The sequence below is a fragment of the Aotus nancymaae genome, unplaced genomic scaffold (genome assembly GCF_030222135.1).
Source record: "Aotus nancymaae isolate 86718 unplaced genomic scaffold, 86718_ANA_hifiasm-v0.15.2.pri h1tg000012l, whole genome shotgun sequence".
In the NCBI taxonomy this organism is placed as follows: Eukaryota; Metazoa; Chordata; class Mammalia; order Primates; family Aotidae; genus Aotus; species Aotus nancymaae.
Genome location: NW_026988423.1, coordinates 7364312 through 7385871, shown reverse-complemented (window position 1 = coordinate 7385871; position 21560 = coordinate 7364312). Strand labels below are relative to the sequence as shown.

The 21560-nt window shown below is 40.2% G+C and overlaps 1 protein-coding gene across 1 annotated transcript in view; it reads left to right on the top strand.

The window, feature by feature from the left end:
- Positions 1–8892: 8892 nt before the first annotated feature.
- Positions 8893–21560, top strand: part of LOC105719156 (uncharacterized) — a 114817-nt gene continuing 102149 nt past the window's right edge. The window contains exons 1-2 of the mRNA XM_064375364.1: positions 8893–19272; positions 20079–20255. The gene's annotated coding sequence lies outside the window, so the exon portion shown is untranslated. The remainder of the gene's footprint in view (positions 19273–20078; positions 20256–21560) is intronic.

Here is a 21560-nt window from a genome sequence, read left to right as displayed (position 1 = left end):
ACCCCTGTCTCTACAAGAACTAAAAAATTAGATGGGCATGGTGGTACATGCATGTAGTCCCAGCTCTTGGAAGACTGAGGCAGGAAGATCACTTGAGCCCAAAAGGTTGAGGCTTTAGTGAGTTATGACCATGCCAGGGCACTCCAACTTAGGTGATGGTGAGACCCTGTCTCAAAAAAAAAAAAAAAAAAAAAAAAAGATTAGTAAGTGCAGAAGCATTTTCTATGCTCCAGGTTACTTTAAAAATTAGGCCTATGGCCGGGCATGGTGGCTCACACCTGTAATCCAAGCACTTTGGAGGCCAAGGCAGGCGGATCACCTGAGGTCGGGAGTTCAAGACCAGCCTGATCAACATGGTGAAACCTTATCTTTAAAAAAATAAATAATAAATAAAAAATTTAAAAAATTAGGCCTAATCTTGTCCAGGCATGGTGGCACATGCCTGTAATCCCAGCACTTTAGGAGGCTGAGGTGGGTGGATCATTTGAAGCTGGAAGTTTGAGATCAGACTGGTCAACATGGCAAAAACCTGTCTCTACTCAAAATACAAAAAAATTAGCCAGGCATAGTGGTGGACACCTGTTATCCCAGCTACTCAGGAGGCTGAGGCATGAGAATTGCTTGAACCTGGGAGGTGGAGGTTGCAGTGAGCCAAGATCACACCACTGCACTCCAGCCTGGGCAACAGAGCAAGACTCTGTCTCAAACAACAACAACAACAAGAAAATTATGAAAACTCTCTCTTGAATATACAGGCACCTCCTGAACAGGGAGGTGGTTGAGCAGAGGTCCTGGCAGGTGGGACTGGGGATCCTGGGACTTCAGTGTGCTCAGGGTCTGGACCTCAGTGGTGCCCTTTGTCACAAGTATCCATCTGCATCCACTGACTTATATGGGGGAAACTGGGGAAAAAACAATTATATAGTTTGGCTGTGTTCCCACCCAAATGTCATCTTGAATTTTAGCTCCCATAATCCTCTCGTGTTATGGGAGGGACCCAGTAGAAGGTAAATGAATCATGGGAGCTAGTTTTTCCCATGCTGTTCTCGTGGTAGTGAATATGTCTCATGAGATCTGGTGGTTTTATGAAAGGGCAGTTCCCCTGCACACACTTTCTTGCCTGCTGCCATCTAAGATGTGCCTTTGGTCTTCCTTTGCCTTTCATCATGATTGTGAGGCCTCCCCAGCCATCCTAAACAGTGAGTCCATTAAAACTCTTTTTAAAATAAATTACCTAGTCTCAGGTATGTCTTTATTAGCAACATAAGAATGGATGAATACAGCCAACTTCAATAGCTTAAGTGGGTCCAGTCACCACTCCAGAAGATACAGGATTATAAACCATGGCAGCATCCACACAGTGTTAACTCAGCATATGTACAGAGTATATGAGTTGTGGGGCAATTGTGGCCTCCACCTAGATTTCAAAACATGTATTGAACAGCCAGGAGCCCCAGGCAGAAGTTTGTCACAGAGGTGGAGCTACTGCAAAGACCCCCACTAGGGCCATGTCTAATGGAGCTGCAAGAGTAGGGCCACCTCTGAGACCCAACAACTGTAGAGTTGTTTGTTTGTTTGTTTTTTGAGACAGAGTCTTGCTCTGTCACCAGGCTGGAGTGCAGTGGCACAATCTCAGCTCACTGCAATCTCCACCTCCCAGGTTCAAGCAATTTATTAAGTGTGACTTAATAAAGTTGGGGTTAACATTCCCTGGCTAATGCAACAGTTTACATCTCCTTTATTCTTTCATTTCTTTAGTGTGCTCCACTAAATCAGATACTAACATCTGATAAATATCTTTAAGCATCAGATTTATCATATAATTTCCCTTCTGAAAAATGTCATAATCACTCGTAATAAAATGAGAGATTGATTCCCAGATTTATCATATAATTTCCCTTCTGAAAAAAGTCATAATCACTTGTAATAAAATGAGAGCTTGATTCCCAGACTATTGACACAGCATTTCAAAACCCCAAAAGTATAACCCTAATCTAGCTTTTATTATTATTATTATTTTTTACTTGTTTTGAGATGGAGTCTCACTCTATCACCAAGCCTGGAGTGCAGTGGTACAATCTCTGCTCACTGCAACCTCTGCTTCCCAGGTTCAAGAGATTCTTCTGCCTCAGACTCCCAAGTAGCTGGGATTACAGGGGTGCACCATCATGCCTAGCTAATTTATTTTTATTTTAAGTATTTTGCTTATTACTCAAAATCACTATATAAAGCCCCTGAAAAATTGAAAGCTACAACTAGAGAAACACTTAGAGTCTCCAAGAACAATGTGTTTATTCTTGGAGACAGTGAGAAAAGCACATACATGTGTTTTCCTTTTAGTTTTGGACACCAGGAAGCTCAGAGCCAAATGTATGACCCAATTTTAATAACTGTGTTTTAAAATGTATGACCTGCTTATCCGTGTTCTTATTCCTGGAGTTTCATTTTATTCTGACTTTTTTTCTCTCTCTTTTTTGTTTTGTTTTGTTTTTTTTTTAAACAAGACGGAGTTTCGCTCTTGTTGCCCAGGCTAGAGTGCAGTGGTGAGATCTCTGCTCACTGCAAACTCCGTCTCCCAGGTTCAAGCGATTCTCCGGCCTCAGCCTCCCAAGTAGCAGTTGGGATCACAGTCATGCGCCACCACGCCTGACTAATTTTGTATTTTTAGTAGAGACAGGGTTTCTCCATGTTGGTCAGACTGGTCTTGAACTCCTGACCTCAGATAATCCGCCTGCCTCGGCCTCCCAAAGTGCTGGGATTACAGGCATGAGCCACCGCTGCTGGTCCTGACTTTTCCTTTACTTTGTACTGATTTTATTAGCTCATCTATATTTTTCTATATGATATGAATTATGGTAAGCCACCTCAAATTCAGCTTACAGAGAAACAAGGCATTTGTAAATTTGTCTTTTTTTTTTTTTTCTGAGACTCACTCTATAGCCTAGGATGGTGTGCAGTGGTGGGATCTCGGCTCACTGCAACCTCCGCCTACCAGGTTCAAGTGATTCTCGTGCCTCAGCCTCCCAAGTAGCTGGGATTACAGGGGCGCACCATCATGCCTGGCTAATTTATTTTTATTTTTAGTAGAGACGGGGGTTTCACCATGTAGGCCAGGCTAGTCTGGAACTCCTGACCTCAAGTGATCCACCTGCCTCGGCCTCACAAAGTGTTGCGATTGCAGGTGTGAGCTACCTCGCCCAGCCCATAAATCATTTTTTTAAAAATAGTTTAATTTAAAACATAGTTTTGCAGATTGAAAAAAAAAGTTTTGCACAGGTAGAACACAACGTTCCTGGAGGTGGTGGTGGGATGATCAGGTCATAGGAGGGTGGTTCAGGAGCCCCTCACCAGGGGCCCCCGCCCCTCACGCGCGCCGCGGCCTCAGTCTCCGCCCCCAATCCAGCCTCCTTGGCGGTTGCGCGCCCCGCCCCCTCCTTCCGCGCTTGCGCGCGCCTTCCCCCGCTCCTCCTGCGTCACTCCTTTCGGGGAGGTTGGGTGACGTGCGTGTGGGGGCCGGGCCTGGAACAAACAACCGAGCCAATAGGGTGCTGTGGCGGTTGTGGGGGCGGCGGCCGCGGAGCAGGAGAAGGAGCGGACCCCGAGCACCAGGCCCTCTTCAGCCTGGGGTCCTGGGTGAAGTGCTCTACTGCCCTTGCCTCCAGGTAGCCGGCGTTGGGGAGTGGGCTGGGAGCCGCCGCGCGGGGCGAGGGGGTAGGCTGGGGGTGGGGAGCGCGAGGCGGGAGCTCCGGCCTGGGGTCGGCGGGGACCGGGCCACGGGAGAACTGAAGGGGTCGGGGCCCGGGCCGGCAGGGGACGGCGGCTGGGCGCTCCTGCCCCAGGGGCGGCCGAGCCCAGGCTGCGCGGCGAAGGTGGCGGGGCCTCGAGGTCGCCAGGGAGGGATGAGGTGACAGAATGCAGTCGGGAGGCGGGGGCCGCGCTGGGCTGGAGCGCCAGGATCTGAGGAGGAAGGATCCCAGCCGGCCTGACGGGTTTCCTGGTTCTCGGGAGGCGGGCCGGGAGTGTGGGACCCTGTCCGCCGCACCTTAGAGGCCTGCGGCCACCTCTTGCCCCTCATCGCTGCAGACTAGGCTTTGGGGCCGGCGCCGACTCAGGGTCTTCCTGGTGCTAGGACAGGTGTTTCCGTGGTCAGGCCTCTTTGTACTCCAGAGCTAGTGAGAATTTGCAGACTTCCTGGGACGGTGACATTTGCAGGCAAACACGAATTTGACCCTACTCTAGAAGAAGATACTGACACTTAACATACCTGATTTTTTTGATTTCCCCTCGTATATTTCATTGTGCCGGGAGAGGGAAATGGTGTACGTTTGGGTCTGAGTTTAAGCTTCATCGGAGTAAAAGACAAGTATGTTATGTGTATGGTGGTGTTTTAGGCATTGGAATGACTTAAACGTTGTTGCTTATTAGTATAATAGGATACCTCCAACAGATTAAAAACACACACTTTGCTAAACTTGAGCGATTTGTATTACTGATCATTTTAGTTTTTTTTTTTAATGTTGTCATTTGTTTGTCTGTTACATTTTATTTTAACGCATTAAATTTTCCTAGGCAAGTTACTTTGAAAAAGGGAGGAATTTACATTTTAAAGGTGACTGCTGTTTTTTTGTGTGTTTGTTTGTTTGGGGGAGGGATTAAAAACATAACAAAGTCGAAAGAATGATTCCAGAATTGATAGGTTACGATTTTAATCTAATATTTAGATGTTTGTTAGCATGTTTGTTAACAGTAGTCACATTTGAGCAATTTCTTCCCCTCCTGTTGATTGGTAAATTGGTATGTAGACAGAAATGTATAGCTTACTAGTTTCTTTCGACTCACATATTGTTGATTACATGAACAAGGTAGCATTGGAGTTTGTCTTGTTATTGGTTACAAATTTCAGGGTGCTGATCTTTCCACTTAGCCTTCTCATGGACCAGATAACATATCTCATTTGCTGTTAAACTAAAATCCTGTAGCTTTTTACAGGGGAAATAATTATTACATGGCCAAATGAAACATTTTGAAAATGCATTTAAAATGTAAGTATTAGTTTACAGGGGAAAATACATAGATGTGACAAAAAGCTCACATTTGTTGTTGGTGGTTATTCCGAACTAAGTTAATAGGCTGATTAGACTCTCAGATACCGTTTGAGAAAATTGAGTGTCTTTTATGCAAAATTTTTATGTTATTTCCACTTTGGGAAAGGACTTTTAAACTCGTAAGTACCTTCCACCTGAAGTTAGTTGAAGGAATAAATATATAAGGAAAACATTATGCAGCAGCACATTTCAAGTATTTAAGAAACAACAAGAACTAAAAATAACTTTTAATCCTAGGTTAATATGGAATTTAAGCAGAATTATGATCAATTTTAGATGTCTTTTGAAACAAGTAGTCTAAAATAAATGGATCTTTTAACATTGGGGCATGGAAGGAGTACTTTACTATATGCTTACGTTCTTAAAATTGACTTTCTTTAAAAAAGAGAGTTTTGAACCATTTAATAAGCATACACTCTAAATATTCTCATAGTTGTATATCCTGCAAGAGCTGCGTGTTTGTGCATAATAAAACATCAAGAAGTATATTAAAAGTATATATAAGTACATGTAAGACTAAAGGTAACTGGATCTCTTTATAGTTTTAAATGTGAATTTAATATGTTGTGACTGAAAGTGTTGTTTCAGTGTGTAGCTGTGGACATAAAACAGTTTAACTTAGATGCTTGTTAAAGGATAGGTTAAAAGATATGGTAATAAGAAGAGTAAATAACTTACTTGCTATCTGTACAGTGAAATTATTTTAAGAAATTTGTTCAGTTTGATCAGCCTGTTTATAAACTACTTGCAAAAATCAAGTAGTTTATAAGCTACTCATTTAATAAATGAATTTACAGGTCAACTTATTTTGGAATACTTTATAAACAGGCTGATCAAAATCACATATGTATGTATACATAGACAATCATATATACATATACAGACTAATTTTCTTTTGGATGTAGGTAGACAAAACATTGAAAGTCTTTATTTTGTCTAGCTGAAAGAGACTTTAAGTGAAAGATGATCATTGGACACCTCAAGTTAGTTTATTTTGAGTAGTGATGGCCATGTAGCAGTACTACTTGAAGATGTGACCCTTAGGAAAAGAAAGTTTGAGCCCGGGCCAGGTGCAGTGGCTCATGCCTGTAATACCAGCACTTTGCGGGGCTGAGGCAGGCAGATAACCTGAGGTTGGGAGTTCAAGACCAGCCTGACCAACATGGAGAAACCCAGTTTTTACTAAAAATACAAAATTAGGTGGGTGGGCATGGTGGTGCATGCCTGTAATCCCAGCTACTCAGGAGGCTGAGACAGGAGAATTGCTTGAACCCAGGAGACGGAGTTTGCAATGAGCCAAGATCGCACCACTGCACTCCAGCCTGGTCAACAAGAATGAAACTCCATCTCAAAAAAAAAAAAAGAAAAGAAAAGAAGAAAGAAAAGAAAAAAAGTTTGAGCCCAGAGAAAGTTAACAGATGAAAAAGGTTCTGAAGAAAGTCCTCTTCCAGGATCCAGTGTCAGCACGTGGTTTTGGATTGCTTATACTCAACTTGATTCTCATTTCACAATCCCCGAATGTCCTAATCCAAACAGAATAAGGTAGAGGTTAAAGAGAGAATCTTGAGGGGCATGTGTTATCTGTGTGTAAAGTCCCCTATTATTTTGGGACCATAATGATGTAAAGGGCCAGACTTTTAGATTTCTAAAGAAATATTTTCCCAAAATAAGGAGGCTACAATAGAAATGCTGATTTATTTTATTTTATTTTATTTTTTTGAGACAGAGTCTCGCTCTGTCGCCAGGCTGGAGTGCAGTGGCATGATCTCAGCTCACTGCAGGCTCTGCCTCCTGGGTTCAAGTGATTCTCCTGTGTCAGCGTCCTGAGTAGCTGGGATTATAGTTACGTGCCACCACGCCCAGCTCATTATTGTATTTTTGCAGAGACAGGGTTTCACCATGTTGGCCAGGATGGTCTCGATCTCTTGACCTCATGAGCCACCGTGCCTGGCCTGATTTTTTATTTCTACCAGATACAGCCAATAAAAACAAATATCACACCACTGTCTCCTGTCACCATCATTTCATTTAACAAAAGGATATTTTCACTCAAACAATTGGAAAGAACAGAATCTCTCACAGTAAATTTTATTTTTTATTTTTTTGAGATGGAGTCTTGCTCTTTCACCAGTCTGGAGTGCAGTGGGACGACTGCAACCTCCGCCTCTTTGGATCCAGTGATTCTTCTGCCTCAGCATCGTAAGTAGCTGGGACTACAGGCATACGCCATGGCGCCCAGCTAATTTTTGTATTTGTAGTAGAGATGGGGTTTCACCATGTTGGCCAGGATGGTCTTGATTTCTTGACCTCGTGATCTGCCCGCCTTAGCCTCCCAAAGTGCTAGGATTATAGGCATGAGCCACTGCACCCAGCCAGAATAAAAGATCTTTAAATGGAATCATTTAGTTATATTGAAAAGTTTACTTTCAGACCAGCCTGGCTAACATGGTGAAACCCTGTCTCTACTAAAAATATAAAATTGTCTGGGCATGGTGACATGCACCTGTAATCCCAGCTACTCCAAAAGCAGAGGCAGGAGAATCACTTGAACCCAGGAGGCAAAGGTTGCAGTAAGCAGAGATGGTGTCATTGTACTCCAGCTGGGCTACAAGAGTGAAACGCTGTCTCAAAAAAAAAAAGTTTATTTTGTGTCCTTACTTTCCCCCATTTTCTCATAAATCAATGAAAATTCTGCTGCAAACTTACACCAGCCTGCTAGCTAACATTAAGTTAGCCCTCCCTGCCCCCTTGGTTTGGTATACTGAGCTCAAATCTAAGGGATGGGGGCGGGGGTGAGGGGGAGGCTTCCAGCTCTCCCACTTCTTAAACTTGTGGCCTTATGTTCATGGTGCCTCAATTTCTTATGTTAAATTGAGATTTTTACACCTACTTAGGGGTTGGCTCACCTGTAATCCCAGCACTTTGGGAGGCTGATACCTGGCAGATCTCTTCAGCTCAGGACTTTCAGACCAGCCTGGGTAACAGGGCAAAACCCTGTCTCTAAAAAAAATACAAAAATTAACCAGGCATGGTGGTGCATGCCTTTAGTTCCAGCTTCTTGGGAGGCTGAGGTGTGAGGATCACTTGATCCCGGGAGGCTGAGGTCACTGTGGAGTGAGCCATGATGGTGCTACTGCACTCCAGCCTGGGTGGTAGAGAGAGATCCTGTCTCAAAAAACAAACAAACAAACAAACCTACTTTGACAGATGAATGTTAGGATGAAAAGTGATTACATATATGTTCCTGAAATAAAGTCTGTCCTCAGTTATAGCTGTTACCATTGATTGGATATGTTACTTTTTTTTTCAGTGTTTGATAATAAATGCCTTTAAGTATAATAAGTTTCTTGTATATAGTCATTTATATGTTTAAATGTTAATTGTTTTAATGTATTTTATTGCTGATCATGGCATAGCATAAAGATGTGTTCATTTAAAACACTTTTGAAGTTGTGCAAGATAAACTAATATGCAGAATATTCTTTTTTTTTTTGAGATGGAATCTTGCTCTGTCAATCAGGCTGGAGTGCAGTGGTGCGATCTTGGCTCACTGGAACCTCCGCCTCCCAGGTTCAAGCGATTCTCTTGCCTCAGCCTCCCAAGTAGCTGGGGTTACAGGCACCCACCACCATGCCCAGCTAATTTTTGTGTTTTTAGTAGAGACTGGGTCTCACCATGTTGGCCAGGCTGGTCTTGAACTCCTGACCTCAGGTGATCTGCCCACCTCAGCCTTCCAAAGTGCTGAGATTACTGGTATCAGCCACCATGCCTAGCCCTAATATGCAGAATATTGTATGTAGGTATTTCCTATATATTAGACTCCCTCTAAGAAGGGTTTCTATGTAAGAATAGTACAAATGATCTGGAAAGGTTAATAGGTTTGACACATTTGCGTTTCTTAACACTGTAAAAGTAGTCTGGTTGTCTTATGGTATATGCATAGGACATATAGCATACGGGGTTGGTTCCAGGACCCCTATTTCTACCAAAATCCTGGCATACTCATGTCCCCACTGTGAGCCCTGCAGATCCTGGGTATGTGAAAAGTTGAGCCTCCATATATGCAGGTCTGTATTTAGTTGAAAAAGATCCACATATAAATGGGCCCATGCAGCTCAAACCCGTGTTGATCAAGGGTCTACTGTATTTGAAAATAAAGTCCACAAAAAAGTTACCTTGTTTTACAAAATGTTGGATTACTACCTCTCTCATATCTTAAAAAAAAAGTACCATCTATTTACTTCCCAATTGAGATAATACAACTTTTAGAATAGAACCTAGGGCCAGGTGTGGTGGTTCCCATCTGTAATCCCAGCACTTTGGGAGGCTGAGGTGGGCAGATCACCTGAGGCCAGGAGTTTGAGACCAGCCTGAAAAACATGGTCAAACCCCATCTCTACTAAGAATGTAAAAAATTACCCAGGTGTGGTCGTGTGAGCCTGTAATCCCAGCTACTCCTGAGACTGAGGCAGGAGAATCACTTGAACCCTGGAGGCGGAAGTTGCAGTGAGCCGAGTTTACACCACTGCACTCCAGCCTGGGCAACGAGCAAAACTCCATTTCCAAAAAAAAAAGCCAGGCATGGTGGTGGGTGCCTGTAATACCTACTCGGGAGACTGAGGCAGGAGAATCACTTGAACCCAGGAGGTGAAGGCTGCAGTGAGCTGAGATTGCACCATTGCAGTCTGGCCTGCACATCAGAGTGAAACTCTGTCTCAAAAAAAAAAAAAAAAAAAACCAGAACCTAGAAGTATTTATTGCTCCTTGCTTTGTCTGAGACTCAGAGGTTAAGCAACTTGCCCAAGATAACATAGGTAGTAGCAAATTGAGACTTGACACCTGGCTTTCAGACTACTTATTGAGAATCACCTCTGTACCCCCATTTTAAAAATTAAATCTTGTCTCGGTAATGCATTTGCTGCTTCAGATTTGAAAGATAACAAGGCATGTACAGTGAAAAGTGTTCACATTCAACACATAAACATCCATATGACCATATTATTCCTCCTCCCCGCTTTTTTTTTTTAGCAGGGGTGTGTCATGTATATGTTCTGATAGATAGCCTGCTTTGGCTTGGCATTTGTTCCATTACTCCTGTACTTTAAATGCTTGCATTTATATTTAGTGAAATGTTAATAACTGCTAGGACATAAAAGAGAATTTGTTTTGACTAGCCAAGATGAATTTTAAAAATAAAATTATTAACATTGTCATTGTTTCTTGGTATGGAAATTTAGAAGCAGGTTGAACTGAAAAGAGTCCAAGCGGAATAGAGAAATATCACAAAGAAGAGAATCTGGACTGTAGTAGAGATAAATGCTAATACTTTCAGATAATACTATGTGCTAGGCAGTGGTCTAAATGCTTTACATATATTATTAAAGTCTCACAACAGTCCCATGAGGCAGGTAGCTTTTATTGCCATTTTACAGATGAGTAAACTGAGCCACACTAACACTTGATCCAGGTAGTACAGTGGCAAAGGCCTGTTTCTAACCCAGGCAATCTGGCTCAAGAGTCCAAGCTCTTTACCACTAGTCTTTCTTTCTGTCTTCCTGTCTGTCTGTTTTCTTCCTTTTCCTCCCTCTCTCCATTCTTCCCTCTCCTTCCCTTTCCTTTCCTTTCTTCCCCTCCCCTCCTCTCCTCTCCTTTTTCCTGCTTTCCCTTCCTTCACTTCTTTCCTTTCCTTCCTTTCCTTTCTTTATTTTTTTGAGATATTGTCTCAGTCTGTCTCCCCAGGCTGAGTGCAGTGGTGCAATCATGGCTCACTGCAGCCTCAATCTCCCCACATCAAGTAATCCCCCTACCTCAGCTTCCCAAGTGGCTGGGTCTACAGGTGCACACCGCACCACACCTGGCTCATTTTTTCTATTTTTGGTAGTGATGATGCCTCACTTTGTTGACTGGGCTGGTCTCAAACTCCTGGCCTCAAGTTATCTTCCGACCTTGGCCTTCCAAAGTGCTGGGATTACAGTTGTGAGCCACCACAACCAGCCTTTTACCACTACTTCAATTCCATTTAGATCTAATATTGTTAGAGTGATAACCATATCAACCAGATTTTTAAAATTGCAAAAAAAAAAAAAAAAAAAAAGGCTGCCATTTTTGGTATGTGTTTGACAAAAATATATAGAGTTTGTATTATAGATTTTACTTCTTTAGAGCACTCTTTGTAAAGGCAGGGTAGTTACTGTGAAGGTATTGGTATTCAAGAAGTAAGTTCCTGGAGTGTTTGCCTTGTAAACCTGAAGGTGTGAGGACTTGGTTTGTCACACCCAGTTAGCTAACAAACAGACAGTGGGGGTGAGCTATCAGGAAGACTTAGCCCATTAGCCTGGGGAGGAATGAGATAGGGAATCTAGGCACCTGGAGGGAGGGAGAGGGAGAAGAGTTTGTTTGAATCTGTCCTAGGTTGGAGTAGCTCTTTCTGAGTGAGGTGTTGTCATGTGGACCTGCTGCACATAGAGATGGGAGAATTGGACCTGAGGTGTGGTGCTAGCTAAAGGCACCACACATCTGGACATTTAAGAGGAGTTCATTTTCTTGATCATTAGGAAGAACTTGTAAGGGTAGTAAACTGTGGTCATTTGAGAAGAGCAAATGGTCATATTTGAATGTAACATACTCAACTGGGTTGGGAAAGAACCGGAATCTAGAGGTTGGTCATAAAAACTGCAAAACCAGGCATTCTTGTAAACCATGTACTCTTGTAAACACTGATAAGACATAGCACTGAGCCCTGGCCCTTTCTTCTATAAAATGCTTGTCCAGGCTGAGGATCCCTAATCAGAAAATCCAAACTCTGAAATTCCTTGATGAGCATTTCCTGTGAGTGTCATATTGGCACTCACAGTTTTGGGGCTTTGGAACATTTTGGATTTTGCACTTTCAGATCTGAGATGCTCAACCAGTGTATAATGCACATATTCCCAAATCTGAAAAAAATGCCAAATCCAAAATATTTCTGCTCCAAAGCATTCAGATAAGGAATACTCAACCTGTAATGGATTGTACTAGTTATTTATTAGATTACGAGTTTTCAAAATTTGTATATCAGAATCCTTGTTTTGTGTCAGTGAAACGGATTTCATATGCCTTTGATTCACATTTTAATATTTTAAACTTTAAAATGTTATAAATGTTTATATACACTCAAGTGCATATCATGCTAAATTTTAATATATGAGGACAACTCATTTGTACTGCCAGGTTATCTCAAGAGATTTACACTGAGTGAAGGCTGGGTGTGCTGGCTCACACCTGTAATCCCAGCACTTTGTGAGGTCAAGTTTGGTGGATCACCTGAGGTCAGGAGTTCAAGACCAGCCTGACCAACGTGCTGAAACCGTGTCTCTACAAAAAAATACCAAAATTAGCCAGGTGTGGTGGTGCGAACCTGTAATCCCAGCTACTGGAGAGGCTGAGGTGGGAGAATCACCAGCCTGGGTGACAGAGCAAGGCTCTGTCTCAAAAGCAAAAACAATAGAGAGAGTTAAAGGTTACATACTGCATGATTGCATTTATGTAACATTATTGACATAAGACTGCAGAGATGGAGAACAGATTTAGTGGTTGCTAGGAGTTCGGAATGGGAAGTGAGGGGTGGTGTGGTTATAAAGTGGTAGCATGAGTGAGCTGTGTAGGGATGGAAGAGTTCTTTAACTCAGGTGTGATTATACAAAGCTGCAAATGTGATAAAATTTCATACAACCACACACACACATACTGCATACAAATCCTAGCATTCTCAAGTCCCATTTTGCATACAAAACTGTTGAAACCTGAATAAACTTGGGATTGTACCAAAGTCATTTTCCTGATGGTGACAGTGTACTAGAGTCACATAAGTTATAACATTGGAGAACTTTGGGCAAGCATACTTGGGACATCCCTGTGTACTTTTTTTGCAAATTCCTGTGGTTTGTAATTATAGTACTTTTAACATAAAAATTTGGCCAGGCATGGTGGCTCATGTGTGTAATCTCAGCACTTTGGGAGACTGAGGCAGGTGGATCACCTGAGGTCAGGAGTTCTAGACCAGCCTGGCCAACATGGTGAAACCTCATCTCTACCAAAAATGTAAAAATTAGCCAAGCATGGTGGGGTGTGCACCTGTAGTCTCAGCCACCTGGGAGGCTGAGGCATGAAAATTGCTTTGAACCTGGGATGCAAAGGTTGCAGTGAGCTGAGATTGCAGCACTGAACTCCAGCCTGGGCAACAGAGAAAACCTCAGTCTCAAAATAAAATAAAAAGTAAAAAGCAAAGCCAAAATAAATAAATACATAAATAAAGCAATCCATTTAGAATGTTTGAGAGAAAATAAGCAAAAGGAAGAAAATGTAAATTGTCTATAAGGCCCATACCCAGGACAACAATCCTTGGAATAGCATTTCTCACTTTGTGTATAGACTCGAAACTTTTTAAATGCCATTTTATTTTTAGGCTGGGTGCAGTGGCTTATGCCTGTAATCTCAGCAGTTTGGGAGGCCAAGGTGGGTGGATCATGAGGTCAAGAGATTGAATCTATTCTGGCCAAGATGATGAAATCCCTTCTCTATTAAAAATACAAAAATTAGCGGGGTGTGGTTGTATGTACCTACAGTCCTAGCTACTACTAGGGAGACTGAGGCAGGAGAATCGCTTGAACCTGAGAGGTGGAGGTTGCAGTGAGCTGAGATTATACCACTGCACTCCAGCCTGGGTGACAGAGCAGGACTCTGTCTCGGGTTGGAGGGGGGAAGCCATTTTATTTTTTGATTAAAATTGTTTTTATTTTCTTTTTCTCCTCAGAAAGGATAAAAATATTATTGATTAGTAAGACTGTAGTTTTATGCTGATATTTTGAAATTTTAGGGTGATGCTTGTTTGCTCCTGTAACATTATATAAGCACATTCATAACTATCAGAACTAATTGCATTATGCAATAACGTGACTGCCTTATGCATATATCAGCATTAGTACATATTGTAAAGTTTTAATTTACCAAAAAGTTTACAAATACCAAGTATTCTTAACATTATTACAGAATTAATTTAGAAATATTCTGCTTTTAAAACTTCTGGACAGGTGTTATTAAATCCTTAGATAGCATTAATGTACTATTTAAAAAACACACAAAACATTCTTTATCATTTGTAAAACATGCTTTGTCATCTACTCATCTTTGTGAATCAGGTTTTTCTTGATACCATGTAATCAAAACAAAACAAATTTGACATAAGACTGCCTAATCATCCATAATTTAGAGGTTTTTTGTTTTTGTTTTCTTTTTTTTGAGATGGAGTCTCACTCTGTCACCCAGGCTGGAATTCAGTGGCACAATGTCTGCTCACTGCAACCTCCTCCCAGCTTCAAGAGATTCTCCTGCCTTAGCCTCCTGAGTAGGTGGGACTACAGGCATGTGCCACCATGCCTGGATAATTTTGTGTGTGTGTGTGTGTGTGTGTGTGTGTGTGTGTGTGTGTGTATTTTTAGTAGAGACATGGTTTCACCATATTGTTCAGTCTAGTGTCAAACTCCTGACCTCAAATGATCCGCCCACCTCAGCCTCTGAAAGTGCTGTGATTACAGGCATGAGCCACGGTACTCAGCCACATTTGAGCTTTAAAATATACTGATAGAATAAAATACTGCTTTAATCTGTTTCTTATGTTATAGATCCACATGAAATTCGTTTATAAAAATGTTTTTGTACTAAAATATTTAAAGCTATTGGATTATAATTTATAAGTTTTATTTTGTAATTGGCATCTCTAGGGGAATTTCAGGGACACTGTTGCTGTCTTGTGATTATTGATCCTTTTAAAAATCATTACATTTGAGTAGTAAAGTAGTTGAAAATCTATGACAAAATAGGGAATTAGACAGTATACTCAACTCCGCTGCGTTTAAAGATTTTAATGAATTTCTATACATTGTGCTGGTGGTTAAGATCTGAGACTCTAGAGTCAACCTGAGTTGAAGTCTTGGCTCCATCACTTGATCTCGTCTGTTTCTTCCTCCATAAAATGAGAATAATAGTAGTGTTAACTCTTAGGATTATTGTGAATATGAAGTGCACTAGTACATGTAAACAGTCCTGGTCCCTGGTATAAAGGTACTCATAAAACATAGTTACTATTATTTTAGAACATGGTTGAGATCTTACTTTGTGTTTAATATGTCTTTTCCTCACTTCACATATTGCAGCTAGGCACGGTGGCCATAATCCCAGTACTTTGGGGGGCTGAGGTGGATGGATCATCTGAGGTCAGGAGTTTGAGACCACCCTGGCCAACAGTGAAACCCCGTCTCTACTAAAAATACAAAAATTAATCCCAGCTCCTTGGGAGGCTGAGGCAGGAGAATTGCTTGAACCAGGGAGGCAGAGGTTGCAGTGAACCAAGATTGTGCCATTGTACTCCAGCATGGGTGACAGAGTGAGACTCAGTTTAAAAAAAAAAAAAAACACATCACAACTATTTTCCCATGTTGTTAAAAATTCCACCAGCAATGTAAGAGAATATTGAGTGCCCTGTACCATTGCCAATATTGGGCATTCTCATTTTTTAGATATTTGCCAATATGATATATGAAAGCTGTCATGTAATTGTTTTGATTTGCATTTTCCCCAAGCATCAGTGAAGTTTAGTGGTTTTCACATTTTTAAAAAGTATTTTTTAATTTATAATCACCTTGTTTAATAATGAGGTTTTCATGTTTTTATTAACTGTGCTTCTTCTCCTGCTTAGATAAATCTTAGAATTTTTCACATTGATTTAGACATGCTAGTACAAAGGTCTTTTTAAGTCTATGAAAATTTTAATGATTTTTCTTGGTAATTTTTGTCTGTAAATTCAAGTTTAGAAGGGCATTTCCCATTCTGATATCATGTAAATAAGTGTAATTTGTTAGTTTTAAAAAACATGACTTCTTTAATCCCCTAGACCTGTAGTTTACTAGGTGTTACATTAGTCTTCTGGATATTGCCTGTTCATACCTTTGCCCATTTTTTCCCCCTTCTGGGTTGTTTATCTTTTCTTATTGCTTTATAGGAGTTCTTTAGATATCACAAAGGTTAATCTTTTGTTATATATGTTAACATATTTTCTCCTCATATTTTACTTGTCTTTTAATTTTGTTAATGATGTCTTTTATAGAATTTTTAACTTATGTGGTCAGATCTTTCACTTAAAAAAATTCTTCATTATTCAGCTTGAAAATCTTTCAATTCTTTATATCTTTGTTTTTTCTTAATTGTTTAGCAAAATCTCTACCATCCCAAGGTTATCTTTAAAAAATTTTCATATATTCTATGTGGAATTTTTTTTTTTACACTGAGCTCATTTAGTTTGTATGGAATTTCCTTTTGTTTCTAATGTGAGGGTAGGAATCTAACTTTTTCCCAAATGGATAGGCTTTTGTGTCTCTCAGTTCACCGACCTGTTTATATTTCAAATGCCGCAAGGTCTTCCTGCATCCATAAGGCCTCTTTCTGGATTCTCACTTCTGTTCCAGTGACAGGTCTGTCTGTGTTTATTCCATTACCTGCCCTCCCCTGTGGCTCTTTATAGAAGTTTGATATCTGATAGGACAAATATGCTTATTTTCAAATTTTTCTTAGCTATTCCCATGAATTTACTGTTTCTGGTCAATTTTAGAATTATTTTGATGAGTTTTAAGTCAAATCCTATGGAGATTATGATTAGAATTTTGCTAAATTTATAGATGAATATGGGAAGGAGTCAGTTCTCACTAGCAGGTCTTTCCATCAAGGAGCATACTGTATATGTTTGTTCTGGAGTTGCCTCTCTGATAACGGTTTTAACCTAGATGCTCATTGTAGCACTGTTTTGTTCTAAACACATGTATTACAAAGATAGTATTAGAGTAAATTAGTTGAGGGAAAAGCCTCATATCATCGCCTCCTGTTTTCATTTCTCTTTTCACCTTTAATTTTGGGTCTGAAGAGACGTTATCATGATACATGGCATGTGTATACTCAGGCTCTTGTAACAATTGGCAGTATAGTATGATCTCTTTTTCTTATTGTCATTAATTTAATGATTAAGGACTATTTAATCAAGTTAGTAACTGTACTTAACTCTTATGTTGGATAAGAAGGATGTTTCTAGTTTCTAAGAGTACACATTAAGATAGTGCCTTTACGCTTGTTGTGTTTGAAAAATGTTTCGGGGGAGTATTTTTTTGAAAAACCTCTTTGAGGTAATATGTAATCGTTGTGAAAATTTCATACAATATAGCAGCATATAAAGAAAAAAGTGCCTTTTGAGAAGGTGAGAGTTTTGTTCTCCAAACTTTCAGTCATTGATGTGCCTCCTTGTTACTTTTGCCATATATTTGTATCATCGGCCCTGTTAATTCGTAACAGTTTTCTTAAAATTTACTAAAGAAATCCAAAAATCCTTAGTCATAAGAGCTGTGAACTCATACATTGATGTATATTACATAAATACATAACGTTGATGTTTTATGTACCTTGTTGTATATTAAGAAATATATAACATTGATGCATATTAAATAATCATTTATTCAAAAGTATGTATACTTTATGACACGCTAGCACCATGAGTGGAAGTATGGGTTCTGAAATCAAGGTTTCATGGTTTTAAATCCTGATTCTGCTATGTCCTCCTTCAGTGATACTAGATAATAAACTTAAGCCTCTGCTTCCATTTTATTTGTTAAATGAGGTTAGGATGCCACCTCCCTTGTAAGGTTATTATACAATTAAACAGTAGGTGTAGAATCAGTCAGCACAGCCCTAGTACATAGGTGCTCCACAAATACTAGCTATCATTGAATATAATAATTTGTAAATACCTTGTGTCTCCGTCAAAGCTAGTTCTCACACAAGCATCTCATTTTTAAAGTGTTTACATAGTATTCATTTTAAGAATATACTATGATTTGTGAAACAGCATTTTGTAATTATTTTTTGTCATTTTTATAAAAAAGCAACAAATGACAGTATTGGTTTCTAATATGTATCACCAGATTTCCCTCCCAAAGGACTGTATTAATTTGCTGTTCTGTCATTTTAGACTTCATGATTTAAATATTTGGGGGGGGGGCAATAGTGGCTTTAAAAATAATACTTGTTTTTGTTTTAGTTAACATTATTATTCACTAGCCATTAAGGAACACATTAATTACTATTCTTGTTGAATCTCTGCAGTTTTCTGAGAGGTAGGTAAGCCTGCCTCTGTGTGTATGTGTATGTGTGTGTGTGTGATGCAATTTATGTGTGTGGCACTAGAAATTGAGAAATTGTGGTAATTTCATATTATTCTGCTCAGGGATCCCTGGAATATCAGAATCATCTCTAATCTGTAGCCACTGTTTTCAAGTCTATAGGGTCCATGGGAGAAAGACTTGTATTAAATATTTGCACTGACAAATGGAAAACAAAAGGACTGTTCCTTGGGCTCTTTCATTTCCCCTAAAAATCACTTACTCCCCCTCTAAGTTGCCTCCATCTCCATCATCTCCCTCTCTCCTGAAAAGACAGCACTCTTTAAGCATCAACCATCTGACCCTTGTTGCAGTCTCATTTTTCAGCTGGCTCCCATGTTTATGCCTGTCGCATGTTTTTCTTCTCCTGTTAAGCTGTCTGTTGTTCATTTCTGCAGTGAACCTTTAGAGAGGAAAGTGAAAGCTTTCCTTTCAGCCATACGATAGAATTATAAAGCAGAAAAGTTTAGACAGAATTTCCCATTTAAGTGCCAAAACTTCATACTCCATTTCTGATAAAGAGCACAAAGGTTAAAAACAAACAAACTAACTTATTTTTGACCCAAAGCTCTATTGACATTCTATTAAAAAAACACCAACCTATTTAATTTTCATAATGTAAATGGCAGATATATTTATAATACTTATGCTAGTAAATCATTTCCCTGATGTTTTTGGTAAAACCTAATATTCATAATAAAGTCCAGAACCATGAATTGTTTTAAATAATTTCTTATGTGTGATTACCTCTACAGGAAGTTAGTATACTCTCACACAAGCTAATTTTTTGGAGGAAAACGCCAACTGTAGAAACGCCCAGAAACACAATAGTGATAAGCATCTGCAGAACACCAAGAAAGTCATGCCCTGGATACAGATAATCAGGTGGAAAACTGATGGCCTGGAATACTGATAGTTGAAATAATGAAAAGGTCAGTGACATTTACAATATTTCAGTAAAAAGTGATGACCTTTAGACACCATCAACATCCTCCAAGACATAACCACACCCCTCACATATCACCAGGGGATTCCACTGCTTCAAATCTGATCCCTGGAATATCAGAATCATCTCTAATCTATAGCCACTGTTTTCAAGTCTGTAGGGTCCATGGGAGAAAGACTTGTATTAAATATTTGCACTGACAAATGGAAAACAAAAGGACTGTTCCTTGGGCTCTTTCATTTCCCCTAAAAATCACTTACTCCCCCTCTAAGTTGCCTCCATCTCCATCATCTCCCTCTCTCCTGAAAAGACAGCACTCTTTAAGCATCAACCATCTGACCCTTGTTGCAGTCTCATTTTTCAGGTGGCTCCCACGTTTATGCCTGTCGCATGTTTTTCTTCTCCTGTTAAGCTGTCTGTTGTTCATTTCTGCAGTGAACCTTTAGAGAGGAAAGTGAAAGCTTTCTTTTCAGCCATACGATAGAATTATAAAGCAGAAAAGTTTAGACAGAATTTCCCATTTAAGTGCCAAAACTTCATACTCCATTTCTGATAAAGAGCACAAAGGTTAAAAACAAACAAACTAACTTATTTTTGACCCAAAGCTCTATTGACATCCTATTAAACAAACACCAACCTATTTAATTTTCATAATGTAAATGGCAGATATTTTTATAATTCTTATGCTAGTAAATCATTTCCCTGATGTTTTTGGTAAAACCTAATATTCATAATAAAGTCCAGAACCATGAATTGTTTTAAATAATTTCTTATGTGTGATTACCTCTACAGGAAGTTAGTATACTCTCACACAAGCTAATTTTTTGGAGGAAAACGCCAACTGTAGAAACGCCCAGAAACACAATAGTGATAAGCATCTGCAGAACACCAAGAAAGTCATGCCCTGGATACAGATAATCAGGTGGAAAACTGATGGCCTGGAATACTGATAGTTGAAATAATGAAAAGGTCAGTGACATTTACAATATTTCAGTAAAAAGTGATGATCTTTAGACACCATCAACCTCCTCCAAGATGTAACCACACCCCTCACATATCACCAGGGGTTCCACTGCTTCAAAAAAGATTGGAATTTACCAGTCTCATGTTTTTTGCATGGCTGGTAGTGTTTTTAGGCATTCCAAATGTAGAATTTTTTTTTTCTTTTCTTTTTTTTTTTTATGTAAAGCAGACATATCCAATGTTTTGGCTTTCCTGGGCAATATTGAAAGAAGGAAACTTGTCTTAGGTCACACATAAATTATATTAACACTAACAATAGCTAATGATCTAAAAAAAATCACAAAAAGGCCAGGCAAGGTGGCTCATGCCTGTAATCCCAGCACTTTGGGAGGCTGAGGCTAGTGGATCACCTGAAGTCAGGAGCTCCAGAACAGCCTGGCCAACATGGTGAAAGCTCATGTTTACCAAAATACAAAAATTAGTCAAGTATGGTGGTAGACGCCTGGAGTCCCTGCTACTTAGGAGGCTTAGACAGAAGAATCACTTGAACGAGGGAGGTGGAGGTTGCAGTAAGCTGAGATCATACCATTGTCCTCCAGCCTGGGAGATAAGTGGGAGACTTTGTCTCAAAAAAAAAAAAAAAAAAAAAAAATTATCATTTTTTTTTTTTTTGAGAGTGTCCTCAGTCATCCAGGCTAGAGTGCAGTGGTACAATCTTGGCTTACTGCAACCTCTGCCACCTGGGTTCAAGCCATTCTTTTGCCTCAGCCTCCTGAGTAGCTGGTATTACAGGCGCCTGCCACCATGCCTGGCTGTTTTGTATATTTTTAGTAGAGACAGGGTTTTACCATGTTGGTCAGGCTGGTCTGGAACTCCTGACCTTAACTGATCCGCCAGCCTCAGCCTCCCAATTACAGGCATAAGCCACTACACCTGGCCTGTCATTTCTTTATATTTGGATAACATAAGTACTTTAAGACTCTTTCTCCTTTGGGTCAATCAATGATCTACACCATACACATTTTACAAAACAAAGGACAATACAGTCCTCATTCACATCCTGGTCATGTCACTCCTAGTGACTCCCATATTGCAAACCTCCCAGCAGGTGCAGCCCTTTCCTCTTCATTTGATGGGCTTCTCAGCTCCCATCACACTGACTGGACACAGACTCCCTAGAGGCAGTCCCCAAGAGCAGAAGATACGCATGACTCAGAAGTTCCTAAAAAGTCATCAGAGCAGATGGCAGAAACTCAAATGACATTTCACTTTGTTTTGGTTTATTCTGTTTGAGACAAGAGTGCAGTGGGT